We start from the raw sequence: 18,238 nt of genomic DNA on the forward strand, positions 1-18,238 counted from the left end.
CGTCTCCCATTTTCATGCAGCCTTTTCAGCACTGGTTATATAGTAAACCAGTAAACCTGGTTAACTGTTTGTCCAGTTGGTACAAATTCATAATGAATAATCCCTCTGATATCAAAAAAGGTTAGCAATACAAACACAACAAAGTTCGTGAACTTAATTGTCAGACCGCATATGACAAGTTTAAAAATTAGGCCTGTCTTTTAAAAAAATTGCAGATGGTACAATTTCCAAGTGCTATTCTAATTGTACATGACTGGAGCTTGGGACAAAAGATCTTGTATGTTACAGGAAGCTAAATATTTATTCTCTAAATCTGTCACATAACTATGGAAACTTCTGAGGCACCGACCCAATTTTAGAACACCAATGCAAAATTTATAATATCAATTGATATGCAATGTTGAGACTTGTAAACCTATTATATTGGTCTGAGTTGAGAATATATCGAGAAGAATGCAGACCTATAATTGTACACAAAATATATATATAGACATGAGGCACATTGGGTGATGCTCATTTACTTCCCCAGGGCCGCCTAGCTGGTAAATGACATCTCAGCATTTGACTCTAGGTGTCCCTGATTCCAAAGCTTATTTTCTTCCCACCAATAAAGTTCACCTGATTCCCCTAGATGCTCTACAAACTGTATACTTTGAATTAAGAGTTTAATTCATTTGAAGGTATATTTTGTATCAGCACCAGTATCCTTATGTACCTTGCAAAAGAAAGTCAATATTGTTGTATCATTTAAGTCTCAAAAGCAGCTCCATTCTTCCATATTTTGAAGAATGCATAACCAGTTCTATCAAATTTCATGTAGCAAACGACACATCTTACGTTTTAGTTTACAGCAATTAAACTATAATCTCATTTAGTCACTTGTTCCCCCTTTAACAAGCATTTATTAAATATCTGTTGTGTGCCCAGTATCACATTAGATATTAGAGAAAATAAACGGCAATACAAGATATGGCTTCTGTCGTGGAAAAGCTTATAATACGGCTGGAGAAAAGCAATTGCACAAATAAACACTTCAAACAACTGTAGAATGATTCTAAAATAACATAGAGACAAACATGAGATGGTGTTATGGGATTCAGAATTCAAAGAAAGGGAAATGTCACTACAAAATGGAGGCAAGGCTAAACTGATAAGTGGAATCGTAAAGACTTAAAGAACAGTGTGATGTAGTTCAGTTATGAGGGCACCTTGGGTTTAGAAAATAGCAGGAACCAAAGTCAGAATGTGGAACTGAGCCCTCTCTGACCTCCTAAACTTAAGCAGGTTTCCCTTTTTTGGTCCCAGCTTGAGCACCCATCACATGCTCTGAGAACTTCAAGTCTGCCTGCCTAATTTCCAATGAGCAGGAGCTCTGTCATCTCATCGAAATATCTCTGGCACATGGTATGTTTCACATATGTGTGGTAGATGAGTGAATGAATGACAGGTGAACTTTGTTGAAAAAGGACTTTCTTGGAATATCAGTATTGATTCTAAATACTCTTGATACATACCCCGCTTCTACCAAAATAAATAATGCTGCATACGCTGAGTGAAAATTATATAGTACTACTTCATTTTATTTATGATATAAATGATTTTTCTAAAAACAACAGTGTATCTTTTGCTCGGTGTTGATTGGGCAGCTCTTATCTGCTTTAGTTATCCCAAGGTTGACTATTTTGTGAGATCTGGAGAATATGATGGACATATGTATGTTCCCAGCTTACACTACTCATGACTAGACCTTTGTTCATTTTGTGAAGGTTTTTTTACTTTTTAAGCCAAATTTTTAAAGTGATTTGAATGTTCAGTGCTTAAATGAGACCACATGTGCCCTGCTAAGTACACCTGAAATCTATGTAATTTTACTAACAATTGTCACCCCAATAAATTTAATAAAATTAAATTAAAAAAAAAAAAGAATTACCTCTCTTCTCTTCCTGTTTTACACTTCAGCCTCTTAGATATTGTGTGCCTGGAGAAAGACTGTTATAGAAGTAAGCTTTGAAAATCTGGTGTAATAGTAGTTAATGGATAATGGTTCTGTAATAAATGCATCAAATCTAAAAATTCTTATAGTTGGGACAAGATGGTGATGGCAATGTAGTTTTTAAATCTCTCCAAATACCCTCATAACAGCTAGGATAGCAAAAGAAACAACACAACCCACGGACAACATCTTCAACAAAAGTAAGTAGCAAGGGGGGGCCAGATGGCTGAGTTTGTTAGTTAGAGCGTGAGCTCTGAGCAACAAGGTTGCCAGTTCAATTCCCGCATGGGATGGTGGACTGCACCCCGTGCACCTAAACATTGAAAACGGATTGAAAACAGTGACTGGACTTGGAGCTGAGCTTCACCCTCCACAATTAGATTGAAGTCCAACGACTTGGAGCTGATGGGCCCTGGAGAAACACACTGTTCCCCAATATTCCCCAAATAAAATTTTAAAAAAGTAAGTAACAAATATGCCCATGAACTCCAGAATACTGGTGGGTGGGTCCAAATCCTGACAGTAACCCTGACAGTAGCAGGACCCATGTGGGTTGGGTTTAGTAGCTGTTCAAGGTTAATAGAGGGAAGATAAAGCAGTGTTCTGATCATCCTAAGAGACCCCGGACACAGAAATTGCCAACAAATGCTTCCAAAAGAAGAGAATCTCACTTTGAGTGGAATGTTCAGTGAGCAGGTCCAAGAACAACCTGAGAGACATGTTCATAGTTTCCATTTGTAGGTAAGTTCAGAAAGGACCATGAGGACCTACTAAGGAGTCCTCTACAGGAAGGTCACAGGGTACTAAGGTGAATTAAGCCTACAAGAACCTCAGCTAGCCAATAACATCCACCATCCAGAAGAACCGAGACCCTCCCTGAGAAAAGAAAAATCTTGTTGGGAGTGGAATCCAAATTGAACAATCCAGACACACTGATGGGAAAGAGAGAAGTTTCATATACTGGCCAGGAGAGGTCCAGAGAGGGCTGTCTTCAGAACAGGTGGCTACAGAGAAGTCATGTTTCTTAATACCCCTTAGCAGGACCAGTTGCATAACTTGTAGAGCACAGTGCAAACTGAAAATCAAAGGCCCCTTGTTAAAAAAATTATTACAAATTTCAAAAGAGTAAGACCAGAGCATGGAAACCCAAGCAGGATCCTGTGCGACTACACAGACCACATGGTCATGAAGCCAGCCCTGCTTCTGAGTCAAAGCAGAGAGGGAAGCTAGGAAAACAGCTCTGCTTTGCCCACCCTCTATTCAGCATCCTTCTCCTAAAGGCACAGGTAAACCCACCTTGTTTAAACATGAACAATAGAAAAAGATCATGTTCAAACCCGTTACAACGATATTATAAGGAAAAAAGAGGAATGAATCAAATAACATACCAACAGATAATGAAGGCATGACAGAAAAATATGACAAAAAAATGAAACCTCTTATTTAATAATACAAAATAAAGTTAAAAGAAAGTAAGAAAACTATAAAGCAAGACAAGAGCACCATAAATCAGAAATGGCAAAGCTCTGAAATGCTATGGCTAACCAAGAAGAGGGTGTCAAAAGAGTTTTCAGGATTTAAGAGAGAATTAGCAAATAAAAAAGTCATTCCATAAATGAATACTCAAAGTAACACAAAAGAGAATAGACTCCCTGTGAAGTACAGTAAGGGAAATAGAGGATAGAAAAACAAAATGAAATAGTCAAATAGAAATAAAATCCTCTTGTGAAAAGCAGATTTCATAATCTCTAACCACTTGAATCCTATCTGACAAAAAAGCAATAAGTTTATTTTTTTACTTAATTTGGTGAAGTTTGATAAATCTTACCCAAAGAGGTTATAGTTAATTAATTTTTTAAAAACTCCAGTTTCAAATAGATAGTCTTGAATCCAGTTTTGCATCCATATTCTTCACAATTCATTTGATAATTCGAAAACATTAACAAAAACATTTTTAATCTGCTTTTCAAAAGGAACATCTGTGCGTTATTATTTGTGACAGTAGCTTTGTTATAGCAAGTGAAACATCTGGAGAGACTTGATTACTTGTTGACAGAAACTCCAGTGCAAAACATAGGTGAACAACAATGTATTCTCAGTGGGCTCCAATGAATAAGCCCAGCCAATGGTGTTAACCTAAGCTAATAAACTGGAACACAGCAGTATTTGGATCCTTTATTTCTGAGCCATTCCTTGTAGTGAGTCTATATTTGTGGCCAATTTTGGTTGTTACCCAACGTGAAAGAACAAGAATTAAGACCTCTTAGCTTGTGGTTTTTACTCTGGGTGTCAGGAGCCGCCTGTTTAGTCTCCTTAGGCAACTTTTTGCTAGAACGAAACAAAATCTATGTCTCAACAATCTAGATTTTTTAAAGTCATGTTGATAGGATTTTTCAGTCTTTTTAATATTGGTTATCAGATCATTGGTTATTTGAATCAGTTGGGTAGTATTCTTATTTGCTAATGACCAGCTCTAGGGCTGCAGAGAAAAATAAATAAGTAACTTGTAAGACCCCAGAAGGTAATTTACCAACCATCCTAACTTTATTACAGCTTAATTAGGTAAATAATGTAATGCACGTGAAGGTGCCTAACGGGGTACTAGGCATGTGCTAAGAATTCAATAAAAGTTGAATCTAAATGTGGAAGACACTGCTCATTATAAGCACAAAGGCCATTTCATCTTCCTTTCTTGATGGCAGAGAGCCTCCCATACCAAAGACTGAATATGCCAGTTTCTCGCTTCCTAGCCTCTTTTGTTGCTAAGGCGTGGACGTGTGATCCAATTCTGGCCAATGAGAATTGAGGAAGGGGGCTTCTGGGGAAGGCTTCCTCCCTAAAGAGAAATCCCTCGTGGGTGGAAACATCTCTCATTTTCAGTTGGATATTGCTATGTTTTCATCCAATGCCTGGGACCACGACAATGACTTTGCAAACATAAAAGCACAAGCCTAGGTACCTAATACCCTGGGGAGGGCAGAGCAGAAAGATGGAGGGAGCCTGGATCTTTGGTGCCATTATGGAGTCACTGAATTGACCTTGACACCACCCACCTCTGGAGTTTTTGTGTATTAAATAAGAATATTTATTTATTATTTAAGTATACTAGTTAAGAATAACACTATCCTACTGTTGATGAGATTTTACTTGGGTATTTACATGCAGCCAAAAGCTTTATAACTAATACATTGAAGGAGCTCTCTCATTTTCAAATATCTCAATAGAACCTAAACCCAGTTTTCCTTTAATGTGCCTGACAAGATGACCAACAAGTTGCCACTGGCGGGAGTGCGTCCTCCCCAAATCCTGAGTCCATTTCCACACTCACCACTGCTTGCCTCAAATCTTCTCCATTCACAAAATGGAGTTGGTTGCTGTTTCCCAACTCATTAAGTGTTTATGATGACTGATACCTTAATTAATTTGTGGGCCCCAAATTATGGACACTAGAAAAGATTTTTGTTTGAAGAGGGTGCAGCTCATTCACATCATTTACATCTGGGGAACCATTTACATTGGCAGTTCCTGCCAATTCCTCAGTCAGAGCTTGGGGGTAGGTCAGAAGGTGCTGGTTGAAATAACAGAAAAAGGAAGAAGCCGCCAGAAGCAGGGAAGAAAGAATCATGAGCTACATGATGTAATGAAGAATGATAGCTAGTTGTGCAGGACATTTGACCCATGCGGGGATCGAACCAACAACCGTGGTGCCACCAGCACCACGCTCTAACCAATTGAGCTAACTGGCCACCCCGAAAAGATTTTTTGTTCTTTATTGGACAATATTGGGGAACAGTGTGTTTTTCCAGGACCCGTCAGCTCCAAGTCAAGTCGTAGTTTTCAATCTAGTTGTGGAGGGCACAGCTCACTGGCCCATGTGGGAATCGAACTGGCGACCTTGGTATTATGAGCACTGTGCTCTAACCACTGAGAAAACTGGCTGCCTGAAAAGATTATTTTTTTTTAATGGTAGTTTTCCATGTGAACTCTGCCAAGGATGGGCTCTAGTTTATGAATGTGCTAACAGGCTAAAGGACAGAGTGATCTGTAATTCACCAGCAGAGCCCTGAGAGGCTGCATAACGTACGTTCCTCCTCACCATCACATGAGTAATAACCATCCGACACACTGGTGAGCAAAGAGTACCTCCCTTGTTTCGGAACTTGTGTCCTGCATTGGATCCAAACCCTGTGCCCAACAGCCTTTAGCGATAACATCCCAAAGAGATCAGGAGCCCCAACAGGAGAAGAGCGAATCAGCACAGTGCCTCACAGAATCCAGCCCAGACTGAAAAGTAATGAACAATTACAGGATATCAAATTAATATTTAATTAAGATATAAATGATGAGAGTTAATACTGAGTTGCTTGGTGAAATCTATTCCAGCAAGAGAAAGCAGCAATGGTCTGTAGAGGGGAACTGTCTTTCTCATGAGCCATTGTTCTTAAACTTCTCTCCAGCTCTAGCTGAGGCCTTGGCTCAGATTCCCCAAACAGCTGACAGTTACAGCTAGAGTGAAATCAATCTTATAATCCTCCTAGCCACTTTATTCTTAATTTCCCACTTTATCCACCCTTTCTCTCTGCTCAGACTGTGCACTCAGAAACAAACTCCACATAGGGTTTCTGACATTAGGCTTCCCTGTTGCCAACATTCTGTATGTCCCTCTGTCAGCTGGGCGTCTGCATTGCTAAGGGGGACATGATGACTCCAAGGCAATTCATCACCTCTGCAGAGTGAGGAGAGCTGCTGAGCCCACTTGTGTCAGAAGTTCCTGCCAATTCCTCAGTCAGAGCTTGGGGGTGGGTCAGAAGGTGCTGGTCCATGAACTAACACAGGAAAAAGGAAGAAGCCGCCAGAAGCGGGAAGAAAGAATCATGGACTACAGGGTGTAATGAAGAATGATAGCTAGTTGTGCAGGACATTAAGCCCCTAGCGGCCAAAAGATGCCAGGGGCTACTTTATTGCTCAGTTTACTCTTGGGTCCCCAGCTAGAAGAGGCAATAATCACGCTAGGGGCTGGAAGCAAAGAGAGTTTCCAAGCAAAACACTTCCCCAACTAACAGTCCCTGCTCTCAACCAAGCTAGGGACTGAAAGATGAGGGGCCAAGCCCAAAGGTTTTACTGTTTTCCCAGGTTGGTGTAGGAAAGAGTAGCTTCTTTTTTCCCCAGGGAAAAAGGGTGTATCGCCTTTGGTGGTGTACCAGCGCTCCAGCAGTCTGTAGAAATTGCTTCACCATGTTGGAGGTGGAACTTCATCTCCAGAGCAGCCAGGCTATGACATAAGCAACATGGAGCCCTCCGTAAAGCTGTCCAGGCCCCAGAGGAGGTGGGCTTGACCCTCCCTGATCATGATCATGTCCACCCCTTGTGCAGCCATTAGACCTCCCCTTGCCCTGCCATCGTCTCAGGGAGACTCTGCAGAGGAGAATCCCAAGGACAGCTGCTGCCGTTGGAAGATCCACACTCTTGCTCACATACCCTCTCTCCCTGCTCCAGTATGCTCACCAGGGACTAGAATGGTGAGAACGGCTCCTCAGTCACTGTCATCACCTTGCAGAACTGTTGCTGTGCTATCTGGTAGCTCAGTGGGTGGCTTCCTGTCTTAACCTATTTTATTTGTGAAGACTGATTCTAGGACCTACAAGACTCTCGGTCCCACACTAATTTTTTTCTCTTCTCTAAATAGACTTGTGAAGGCTCAAGTGAGGTTACATGTCATAGAAGATGAAATATTTTCTCCTGCAATGCTAGAAAGAGAAACCACTCTAGGTATTTCAAACAGAGGGGGGTTAATACCAGCAGCTGGTTATATAGGTCAGAGAAGAGTAAGAGGCCAAAGAGGTGTACGGAGATTAGTCACAGCAGGAAGGTGTTACCACCCTTAAGACTAGGGGGGACATGGGAGGAGGTAGCGTTACTAGAGCCCAGAAGCTAGGGTCGTTTGGCAAGAGCTAGAGACATAGTGAAGGCTGTCAAGTGGGTACTGGGAGAGGCTACCAGTTGGAGGCTTGTATTTGTCTATTGGTGCATAACAAATTATCCCCAAACTTAACAGCTGTAAACAACAAATGTATTACCCCATAGTTTCTGCTGGTCAGGAATCTGGGAGCGACTCAGCTAGGCAGTTCTGGTTCAGGATCTCTCTCACAAGACTGTGGTCAAGGTTTCAGCTGGGGCTGCAGTTATCTCAAGGCTCAAATGGGAAGGATCTGCTTCCAAGATCACTCATATGGATGTGGGCAGACCTCAAGTCTTCACTGGCTGTTGGTTGAAGACATAAGTTCCTTGCTACGTGGGCCTCTCCATAGGGTTACTCAAAATATGGCAGCTTTCTTTCTTTAGAGCAAGGGCAGAGAGAGAGAGAGAGAGAGAGAGAGAGAGAGAGAATTTGAGAAAGGAATAGTAAATAAAAAAACATAAAGAAATAAAAAAGAAAGGAAGAGCAAGATGGATGTCACAGTCTTTTTGTGACCTAATCTTGGAAGTGACATCCCGACCCTTCAGCCACATTGTATTCATTAGAACGGAGCCACTAGGTCCAGCCCACACTCAAGAAGGAGGGATTACAAAGGGCATAAATACCAGGAAGCAGGATGATGGGGGCCCTCTTGAAGGCTGCCTGCCACGGGGTCACAGCCACAGAGGCAGAGGCAGCTCCAGGTTTGGGGGGCCCAAAGCTTACACAATCTGGGGAACCATTTTTCAGACAAAGAATGCAAAATTACAAACATAAAATCATACTCACGTCCAGCCACGGGTGAATGTATAAACAAAATAAGGAATACCCATACAATGGAATACTATTTGGCAATAAAAAGGAATGAAGTACTGACACATGCTACAACATGGATGAACCTCGAAAACACGATGCTCAGTGAAGAAAACCAGTCACAGAAGACCACATACTATATGATTCCATTCATATGAAATGTCCAGAATAGGCAAATCCATAGAGGAAGAAAGTAGATTAGTGATTACCAGAGCCTGAAATTAGGAGGCAGCATTGACCGCAGAGACACGAGGAAACTTTTTGGGGTGATGGAAATATTCTAAAACTGGATTGTGGTGATGGTTGCACAACTTGATAAATTTACTAAAAATCATTGAACCATACACTTATAATGGCTGGTTTTTATGGGTTGTAAATTATATTTCAATAAAGCTGTTAAAAAGTTATACACACAGGGCATTGGAAAGGGCCTGTACAAGTGAGAGGCCCTGGAGCTTAAGCTTCATTAACTTTTCAGGAAATGTATCGCTGTAGAAGAGATACAGCTATTGCAGAGATGCTGCCTAACGCAGTGAGAAGATGGGGAAATCACAGGCTTCTCCCCTCCTCTTTCTCTCCAGTTTTCTGCATGTACCTCCTATTGGCCTAACCTTCCCGCATGCCAGGGAAATGGAGTGCTTTGCGATTCAGAGTGGAGGATGTGAAGGGCTGGGAATAGGTCTGAGGGCAAAGAGGCAAATGACAGGCTCGTGGGCCATACTCTGTCTTGGCATTAGTGGTACCTTTACACCCTAATGCCAAGACACCTTGGAACCACTGTAACTTTTGGTGTTGAGAGATGTCTGAGAAGAAATCCAGACTAGGTCCATGTTTCCAAATGAAAGCTTAAGCCATTGATTATTTATCATCAAACAATCTAGAATACTGGATTTGTTGGTTAGCTTATCATTCATTGTCTGGTCACCTGGAGGCTCAAAATCATTTATATATATATATGCATGGGGGGATGGAGAGCAGGCTTTGAGTAGGTAAGAAGACGGGGATTAGGAGATAACTCATGGAAGAAGAATACTAGATATATTAAATATTCAATATTGGATGCATTGTCCTGACAGCTTTTCTCATTTAACGTTTGCAGGAAATGGGTACCAAGGGCAGGGCGGTGGGAGCGATCAGCCCCAGATGCAAATCTCCAATAAGAGGATGAATTGTTTGTGGAATTAAAAAGAATAATAAAACCGACTAAACGTTGATATCTTTTATTATCAACATGTCCAAGTAATTCTAAACAATGTCAGTCATAATACTCTTCCTCTCCCCTCCCAAATATCTAATTGGTTTAATTTCTAAAATTGCCAAGGTTACTGTTGAGTTTTAAACAACATACAGAGGGTGCCAAAAAAAGGTATATACATTTTAAGAAAGGAAAAAAACTGTACTAAAACTGTAATACTCAACATATACCGATAACAAAAGATGAATACGAGTACATTTTTTTGGCAGTCCCGGTATGTGTAAGCTTGAAATGAGCAGTTTCATGACTTACCCTTCAGTAAACATCGTTTTCTGCATGGAAGATGATACAGAGAACCCTCAGTTATACAATAGGTCGCATGTGACTCAGCCACACACGTTCAGTTTTAGAGGAAGTTCGTGTTGGTTCAGAATCATCTGAGCTCATTTTAGGTGCAGTTTTGTCTCAGCCCTGGTGGTGCAACATATTCCAGCTTTCAAGTGGTAGATTGGGAAACACAATGACTACAATGACTGTGAAAATGAAGAAATAGCACGTAAGATGCTTCAATCTGTCACTCTAGGTGCAAATCATTCTTTGGAGCATGTGGTGTTCACTCTATTGTACATGTTTCTTCATATGGTTTTTCCCCTCCTTAAAATATACATTAATATCAATAAAACTATGTATCCAATTTCTTGTTCCTTTTTGGTACTGGAATATTCATTTTTATTTTATTTTACATTTTTACTAGAATGAAACTGTTTTGTTTGTTTGTTTGTTTTTGTTGGTGTTGTCCAGGGTGTCTGAGGTGACACAATAATTTTAATAGTTATTTTAAATGTTGACTTGACCCGGTTGTTAGACCCTGGTAGAGGCCAATCAATTCCCCCTTTTTTTTTCTTTTTTTAAATTGAAGTTTATTGGAGTGACAATGGTTAGCAAAGTTACATAGATTTCAGGTGTACAATTCTGTATTACATCATCTAGAAATCCCATTGTGTGTTCACCACCCAGAGTCAGTTCTCCTTCCATCACCATACAGTTGATCCCCTTTACCCTCATCTACCAGAATGAAAGTTTAATAAAAGGAAATTTTACACTGTGTTTCTTCACTGGCCGTTATAATGTTTTGTTTCATTTCATGATTATTACTGAAAAAGATGTTGTCATATAGAGGAAGAGAGTGTTAAAAATTATCTGCTCTGAGTGTCAAATATACTAGATATGCTACTGCTTATAACCAAAAAGAGTATCCCCACAAAAAAGGAAACTGAGGCTCAAGGAGGCTAAGAAATTTGCTTAAACTCACAAAAGTAGTAAATCGTAGACCAATATTTCAAATATATATATATTTCAGTCAATAAAGAAAGCACATATGCTTCCCATTTATGAATTCATTTAATACTAACCACAATCATATGAGAGGATAGTATCAGTGTCCCCATTTGATAGGTGAGGGAATCGAAATGCAGAGACTGAATGAATGACTCACCCAATGTCCCACAGCTAGTAAATGGCAGAATAAGGATTTGAACCCTGGTAGTGTTCCGGCCGCTGCCTGTGTAACCTTTACACTGGGCTTCCTCATCAACTGACGTCTATTTCTAAGGCTGTGCTCCATCCTCATGGCTGCTGAAGCTGAGTGACTTTGACCTACTTCTGTCGGCATTGTCCTCTTCCAACGTCCATTGCCCCCAAGGAGGAAATCTCCCAGCAGATGCATGTGGGTGATTTCAAAAGAGACAGGTGCAGTATATTATGAATTTAGCTCAGGTTGGTTGTTTACCAAAGACTTTGAGAAGGGAAGGATGAGAAAGACTGACTTTTTAGAAATTAGGATCCTTGGTGTTCTAAGATAATTCAACTCCCGTAGACATAGGCATCTTCGCGAGCTTTAGTAAAGGCTGAAGAAAACTACGCGGTGCTTCCGTCACAGGTAATACTAACCTTCAACACTAGATGGCAAAATGGTGCTGTGTTACTGTGTTGTGATCTGAAAAAGCCTGATATGTCTTCCAAAAAATTCAAACCCACTGAGCTGTCCTTAAAAAAAAAATTGTTTATTCTTGGAAAACAAAGTTATGTGAAGTTAATATCTTAATTTTTTAAATCATTGTTTAGAAATGCCCTATTTTGAATTGTCCTAGTCTCCTAGGCTCTATCAAGTAGGTAAATATATGTCTCCTTGCCTAATGGCCAGCTGGTCAAAAGCTACCTCCTAATTGATCAGATAAAAACGGGAGGATAACAGAAGATAATGGAGATAGTATGAAATGTACTTTCAAAAGCTGCATGTTAACATAAATGTGACATAAATGTGACAAATGTATATGGCACAGATGTCATCTGTCATGGCCTCTTCTGTTTAAATAAACTTAGAAGCAAATAACAAATTGGACACACTGCTGTTTCTCATTTCGTTCGTTCAAGAATAAGCACCTCTTATGTACAAGGCAGTTGTAGGCAGCACAGAATACAAAGAGAATTCTACTCTGGCATTTAAGAAATCTGTACTGTCAGCCATCAGCCCCAGGATCATTCTCCAGAGCCTCACATTTACAGTTGCTGATCCCCTCTGCCTTCCCCCACCCCGCAAGCCTTAGGACCACCCAGGGTCCTGGTGGGGGGGCGTCGAGGGGGCGGGAGGGAAGAGGGGGCAGGCAGCACATCAAGATATCAAGATTGGCCCCATCCAGCAGTAGCTCAGGCCTGAGATTGTATTGCTCTCTGAATTGCCTTGGTAAATCAAATCTAGCAGAATCCCTGCTTTATCAAGGGTGCACAATAACTAATAATAGGAGGGGTGAGGGACCATGGTATACAGCCATGGAGGAAAATTGTCCAGGAAGTTTTCTAGAACATCACCATATACAATGAAAAGAACGTGGAATTACAGGCATAGAATATCTTTGGCAAAGACACAGAGGCAGAGAGCTCTGTCCTAGTCAGAGGAGCCTGCAAGGTTTAGAGCAGTGGTCCTTCAAGTGTGGTCTATTCAGTAGCATGAGCATCTCTAGGAAACTGTTAGAAATGCAAATTCTTAGACTCTGCCCTACAGCTACTGAATGAGAATCTTTCGAGGTGCAGCCTAACCATCTGTGTGTTAACAGGCTGCCCTTGTGATTCTGATGCAAGCTCAAGGTAGAGAACCCCTGGGTTAGAGCAAGTCCCCTTCCCGGGAGGGGTGATAGGGTATGCTACCTGCCACTGAGGCAGCTCCGACTCCTGGCGACCCTATGAATGAGCGATGTCCACCATGTCATGTCCTCAACAGCCTGGCTCAGCTCCTGCAGACTCACGCCTATGGCTTCTTTTATGGAATCAATCTATCTCCTAGTTGATCTTCCTCTTTCTGCTGCCTTCTATTTTTTCCAGCATTATTGTCTTTTCCAAAGAAGCCTGCCTTCTCATGATGTACCCAAAGTAGGACAGCTTCAGGTTTGTCATTTTCACAGAGGTTAGACCTTGAAGATCCTATGCTAGGAAGATTGTGGGTTGTTTTTTTTTCTGTTTTATCTTGTAGGCACTATGAGAGCCACTGAGGGTATGGAAGCAAGAAAGTGACCAGAACAGATCTGTGCTTCGAATCCATCCTCATGATGGTGTGGAGGAGGATGTGAAAGGAGGGCCAATGCCCTCCTTAGGGCATCTCTGGTCTCTCTTTATTACAAAGCTCCAGCCCTGATCTCTTCTGTTCTTTTTCTCTGGCCTTGTCTCTTGTTGATCTCACCCACTCTTCTAGTGTCAGCCCCACCCCAGCCAGGTAATTACTAAACCCACCTCTTATTCTGTATCTTGTGCCAGGCAGACTGGCTCAACTTCCTGGATATCTAGCTGCCATGTCATACTCAGCACAGCCAAATCTGAACTCATCATCCACAAACTAAAGATTCCTCTTCTGCTTTCTCCACTGCTGTTAACGGCATGATGGTCGACACTGTTCTTTAGGCTACAACTGCCCTTGGGGTCAACCCCAAAGCTTTTTCAACCCCTAGACTCATTTCATCATTGCCTAGTCAGCATTCCAGGAGTCTTTAGCACAAGCGTTTATTCCAACATATTGACATGAGTGTCGGTGAGCATCTTAAGGGGGAAAGAGGCTTTATTTGTATATGCATCAAGCTGGCACCCAGCAGGGAAGCTGGATAGGGTCAACCGCAGATGTTTAGTGAATGAAGGAGTGAATTCCACCCCTTAAAGCTGAGGAAGAAAGACCAGAGAAAAGTGGAGACATGCGTGCAATGCCAATTGTTATGCGGGCTGCAGAACCCGTAGAGTGTCCCTGGTAAACCCCTGAAGCATGTGCAGCCCAGTGGTATGAGGGAAAGATTGTTTGTGAGGAAGTGGAATTAGATTACAAGAAACTACAGAGGGATATTGAAGCAGAGGCAGCAGGTATAGATTAAGCTTTCTAGAACACTGGGGGAGAAGGGATGGGAGACAGGCTAACATTTCATAGGAGAAGGAAGGTAAAAGGAAGGGTATTTTGGGGGCATTGTTTTCAAAGGTAGGGAAAACTTGAATATGCAATTCAAGAAAAAGCAAAAAAAAAAAATCACTGGAGTAGGAAAGACTTCAGATGACAGCGAAGAGTCGGGTCAAAAGAAGAGGGCTCAAAAATCACAAAGACCAGGGGTGAATGAGATCATGGATACAGAGGAAAGAGCTAGTCTAAGAGCAGAGGATTTGTCCCGAGGAAATCAGCCAGTGGGCTGAATTTATGGTTTCTGAGAGTGTCATCTCTGAGATTGGTGAGAAGAAAGTGGAAAAAGATACAGAGGTGGCCAGAAAGAAAAGTCAGCAAGTTCACATGGATGTCTGTAATGTTGAAGAGAGGTAAATGGAGTCAGGGAGGGGTTGGTGGCCTAGGGGAGAATAGAAAATGTTTGAAACATACAGAATTTGATTGACAGTCAGCAAGAAACTCCAAACACGAACTTCCCAGCTTTTTTCACACTGGGCATACCGCCTATATTGCCTTCGCTCCTTACCCTGCCTGTGGAATGCTTTCTTGTCTTCAAGCCTCAGGACAAAAGTCACTTTCTCTCTGAAATCTTCCGTGATGTCCTCCCTCATCCTTCCCCAGACACAGCTGTTCTTAATAATAAAAATATGTAAAATACATTCTTCAAACAAGCCTACTGATTCTTTGAGACCCGGTCCAATGACAATTTGGTCTTATTTTCCGTTAGTGGCATCTTCTCCAGATTAAGTAAACATAGACACTTCTACTTTTTTCCTCAGAAAATGCATTTTCATTCTTTAGGTTTCAAAGTGATTTTGTTCAGACTTCTCCAAATTATCCTTAAACCTTTAAAGTCATGGAGCAAGAAATGGCCTTAGTGACTTCTGAACCATCAATGCTTCATTACTCGTGATCTCGCCTGGGTTTGTGATTGGCTTTGGATAGCTTTTCTTTCTAGTTACTGAAAGATGCTAATAGGCACAATGAAGGTCTCGCCCCTAATTTCAGTTAGTATTACTCTTCATTATTAAGCAGTAAGGCCTTTTGTCTTGAATGGCATAGTGGGCCACTGTTTTTTCCTGAAATCAACCAGGGTAAATTCTAAATATGCAGTTTGATTTTAAATACATCCCAGTGATTTTGGTCTATAAACAAGTCAGAATCTTCTGCTTGACCTATGGCATCCAAGTGGGAAATAAACAGAATGACCTCTCTAAAGTCTAAAACTAAGAGGGCAGGTTGCCTTAATCCAAACTTCACGTACAATTTCCTAGAATTTATGGGATCCCCAGCGAGAAGAAGGTGATGGAAGCCATCTTTTAACACTGTGAATACCACTTCACTGCTGGCTGTCATACTGTGGAAGCCATTCTTAGCTCCCCTTCTCACTGTCGAGATCTGCAGGGAGACAGGGATTGTGGTGAAAAGGTACAGTGTGCCCTAAACTGGGCTGCACATGAGGATCACTTGTATGTGTTAAAACTATGGATTTCCTGGGCCTCACTCCCTTGAGATACTGATTCAGTTCGTATGAGGTTGAGCCAGAGCATGAAAATAAAAAATAAATAAATAAATAAATACGTGTGTGTGTGTGTGTGTGTGTGTGTGTGTGTGTGTGTGTATTTAAATTGTCTGAGGTTTAATTCTTTCAGAATCAGACCTTGAGACAAAAACGTAAGGACACAAGTTTATTTGGGAGGTAATTCCAGGAAGTAATGATAGGGTAGTGAGGGAGAGGCGAAGTCCAACAAGGCATGTGGTATTGAGCAGGTACCACTGTGGGAAACCAGAGGTCAATCCCACTAGAAACTCATGGGGACAGTAAAGATCACATTTTAGAAATATTCCACCCAAGGTACAGATAAGCTGGGGTATTTGACAGCTTCTGTCATTGACTCCCTGGCAATGCCAGCCTGACTTACAGGTGAACCAAGGGGGCTCTGGCAACCAGAGAAAGGCCGAAGGCAAAGAGTTGCAGATGTGGTCAGTTGGAGGTCATCTGGTTGGCTTGCACAAGGATGGTGAATGTCCAGAGGATATGGGTGAGGCACTAACAGTGTCTGCTATGACAAGCATCCCTGGGTTATGGCCAACTCTCAAAACAGAAGATATTTGGGACATCTCATTAGGATTTTATGCAAAAAGTCAATAGTTTTATTTACCTTTTTTTCATGATCTTTCCAACCATACACCTTCCTTTGACAATAGCCATCAACAAACATGACAACTCCAACCTTTTGAATCAAATGGATTTCAATCCACTCTGAAATTTCAGCTGCAACACTTATTACCAAACAACTCAGGTGAACAATGCATAACTTACAAGAAATGGCTTAGATTAGAAGAAAAGAAAAAAGCGCAGTGTCGCATCTATAGCTACAGAGAAAGGAGAAAAGGGTCACAGTCCACATAGAGGTGTCTCAATTGTCTCACAGTGATGAAGCCAAGAACATTGACATTTTCTATGCATCAGGACTGCCTGGGATGCCTTCCAGCTGCAGCATTGGGACCTTAATAAACGAGCCATATTATGTTTATACTTTACTGTTTAAGTAATGCTATTTCACTCTATGTAAAGCCACTTAAAATACCAGTGGAAACACATGCATGGACCATGAAACAACTTTAAATGGATAATCAATTTTTATCACATATTGAGGGTTAGACTGGTGTATCTGAGTGAATTATGAAAGTCAGTATGTGCTCTGGCTAGGAGTGTTTGCATACCAAATCTTTTTCTTTGCTACAGAATCAATCTATTGTAAGGGAGTTGGGAGTTTCCAAACTCTAACACTGAAAAACTTTTATTCTGAAAGAATTTTTCAGGACTTGAAAAACATGGGTGTATATTATTTGGACTTAGATGTGAAAGACTGTATTAGAACATCTTCATTCCTTTCGAAAATAATTCTCCCCCAAAATAGAGGGGATAGGATTAACATGTAAAACACCAAGAAGGTATGGCCACTATGAACATGAGCTTATTGATGAAAGTCCAGAATGTACAGTATATCCTAAAACGTATACGGCATGGTTTTAGAACAAACATGACGAATTTGTTTATGCAGTGACTAGTAAACACATGGAATTCATTACACCCACAGAGCTGGGCAGGATGAGAAGGTAAATGTGGTCAAGGAGAATTTGGATCAATTCATGGATAATAGAACCTTATCAGTACACTAGGGGAAATTAGGCAAGTTCAAGTTACATTCGTAAACTCTGAGGATGATGTCATGGATGCAAATTGTCGCATTCGTACATGGGAATGGTATCACCTTCCCATACAGAACACAAGACTGTTGGACCACTGATCGGACACATTGTGACATTTCTTACGTTAGCTAGAGGATGTTGAAAATGTCATAAAACCTGAGTGCCCGGAACCACCAGCTCTTTGATTTCCCAAGTTCCGTGTGTCAGCTCTTGATTTCCTAAGTTCCTTGAAGCACTCATCACTCCTTTTCCGGTCCCAAAAGTAAATAGAGTGGAGAAGGTGCCCTATCATGATTACCCTCCTCATACATTCCACAAAATACACACTAACTGTGAACGATGACTTCCTAAAGTACCTCCAGAACCAATATTATTCTCTACATGTGTTTGTAAATGAGGACCCAGAATTGTGAAGGGCAATAGGTCAATCTTTGTTTTTTAACTCAAGTTTATTGGGGTGATTCTTTAATAAGTGATTCATCCATGCCTCATTTAGACATTAACTCATTAATTCAGCATGCTTGACCACATTCTAAGCACTAAACTAGGTTCAGGATCTGTACTCCTGCTAACATGTCCTGATCACCAGGTGGCTTT

This window comes from Rhinolophus sinicus, chromosome X, assembly GCF_036562045.2.
Source record: "Rhinolophus sinicus isolate RSC01 chromosome X, ASM3656204v1, whole genome shotgun sequence".
Classification (NCBI taxonomy): Eukaryota; Metazoa; Chordata; class Mammalia; order Chiroptera; family Rhinolophidae; genus Rhinolophus; species Rhinolophus sinicus.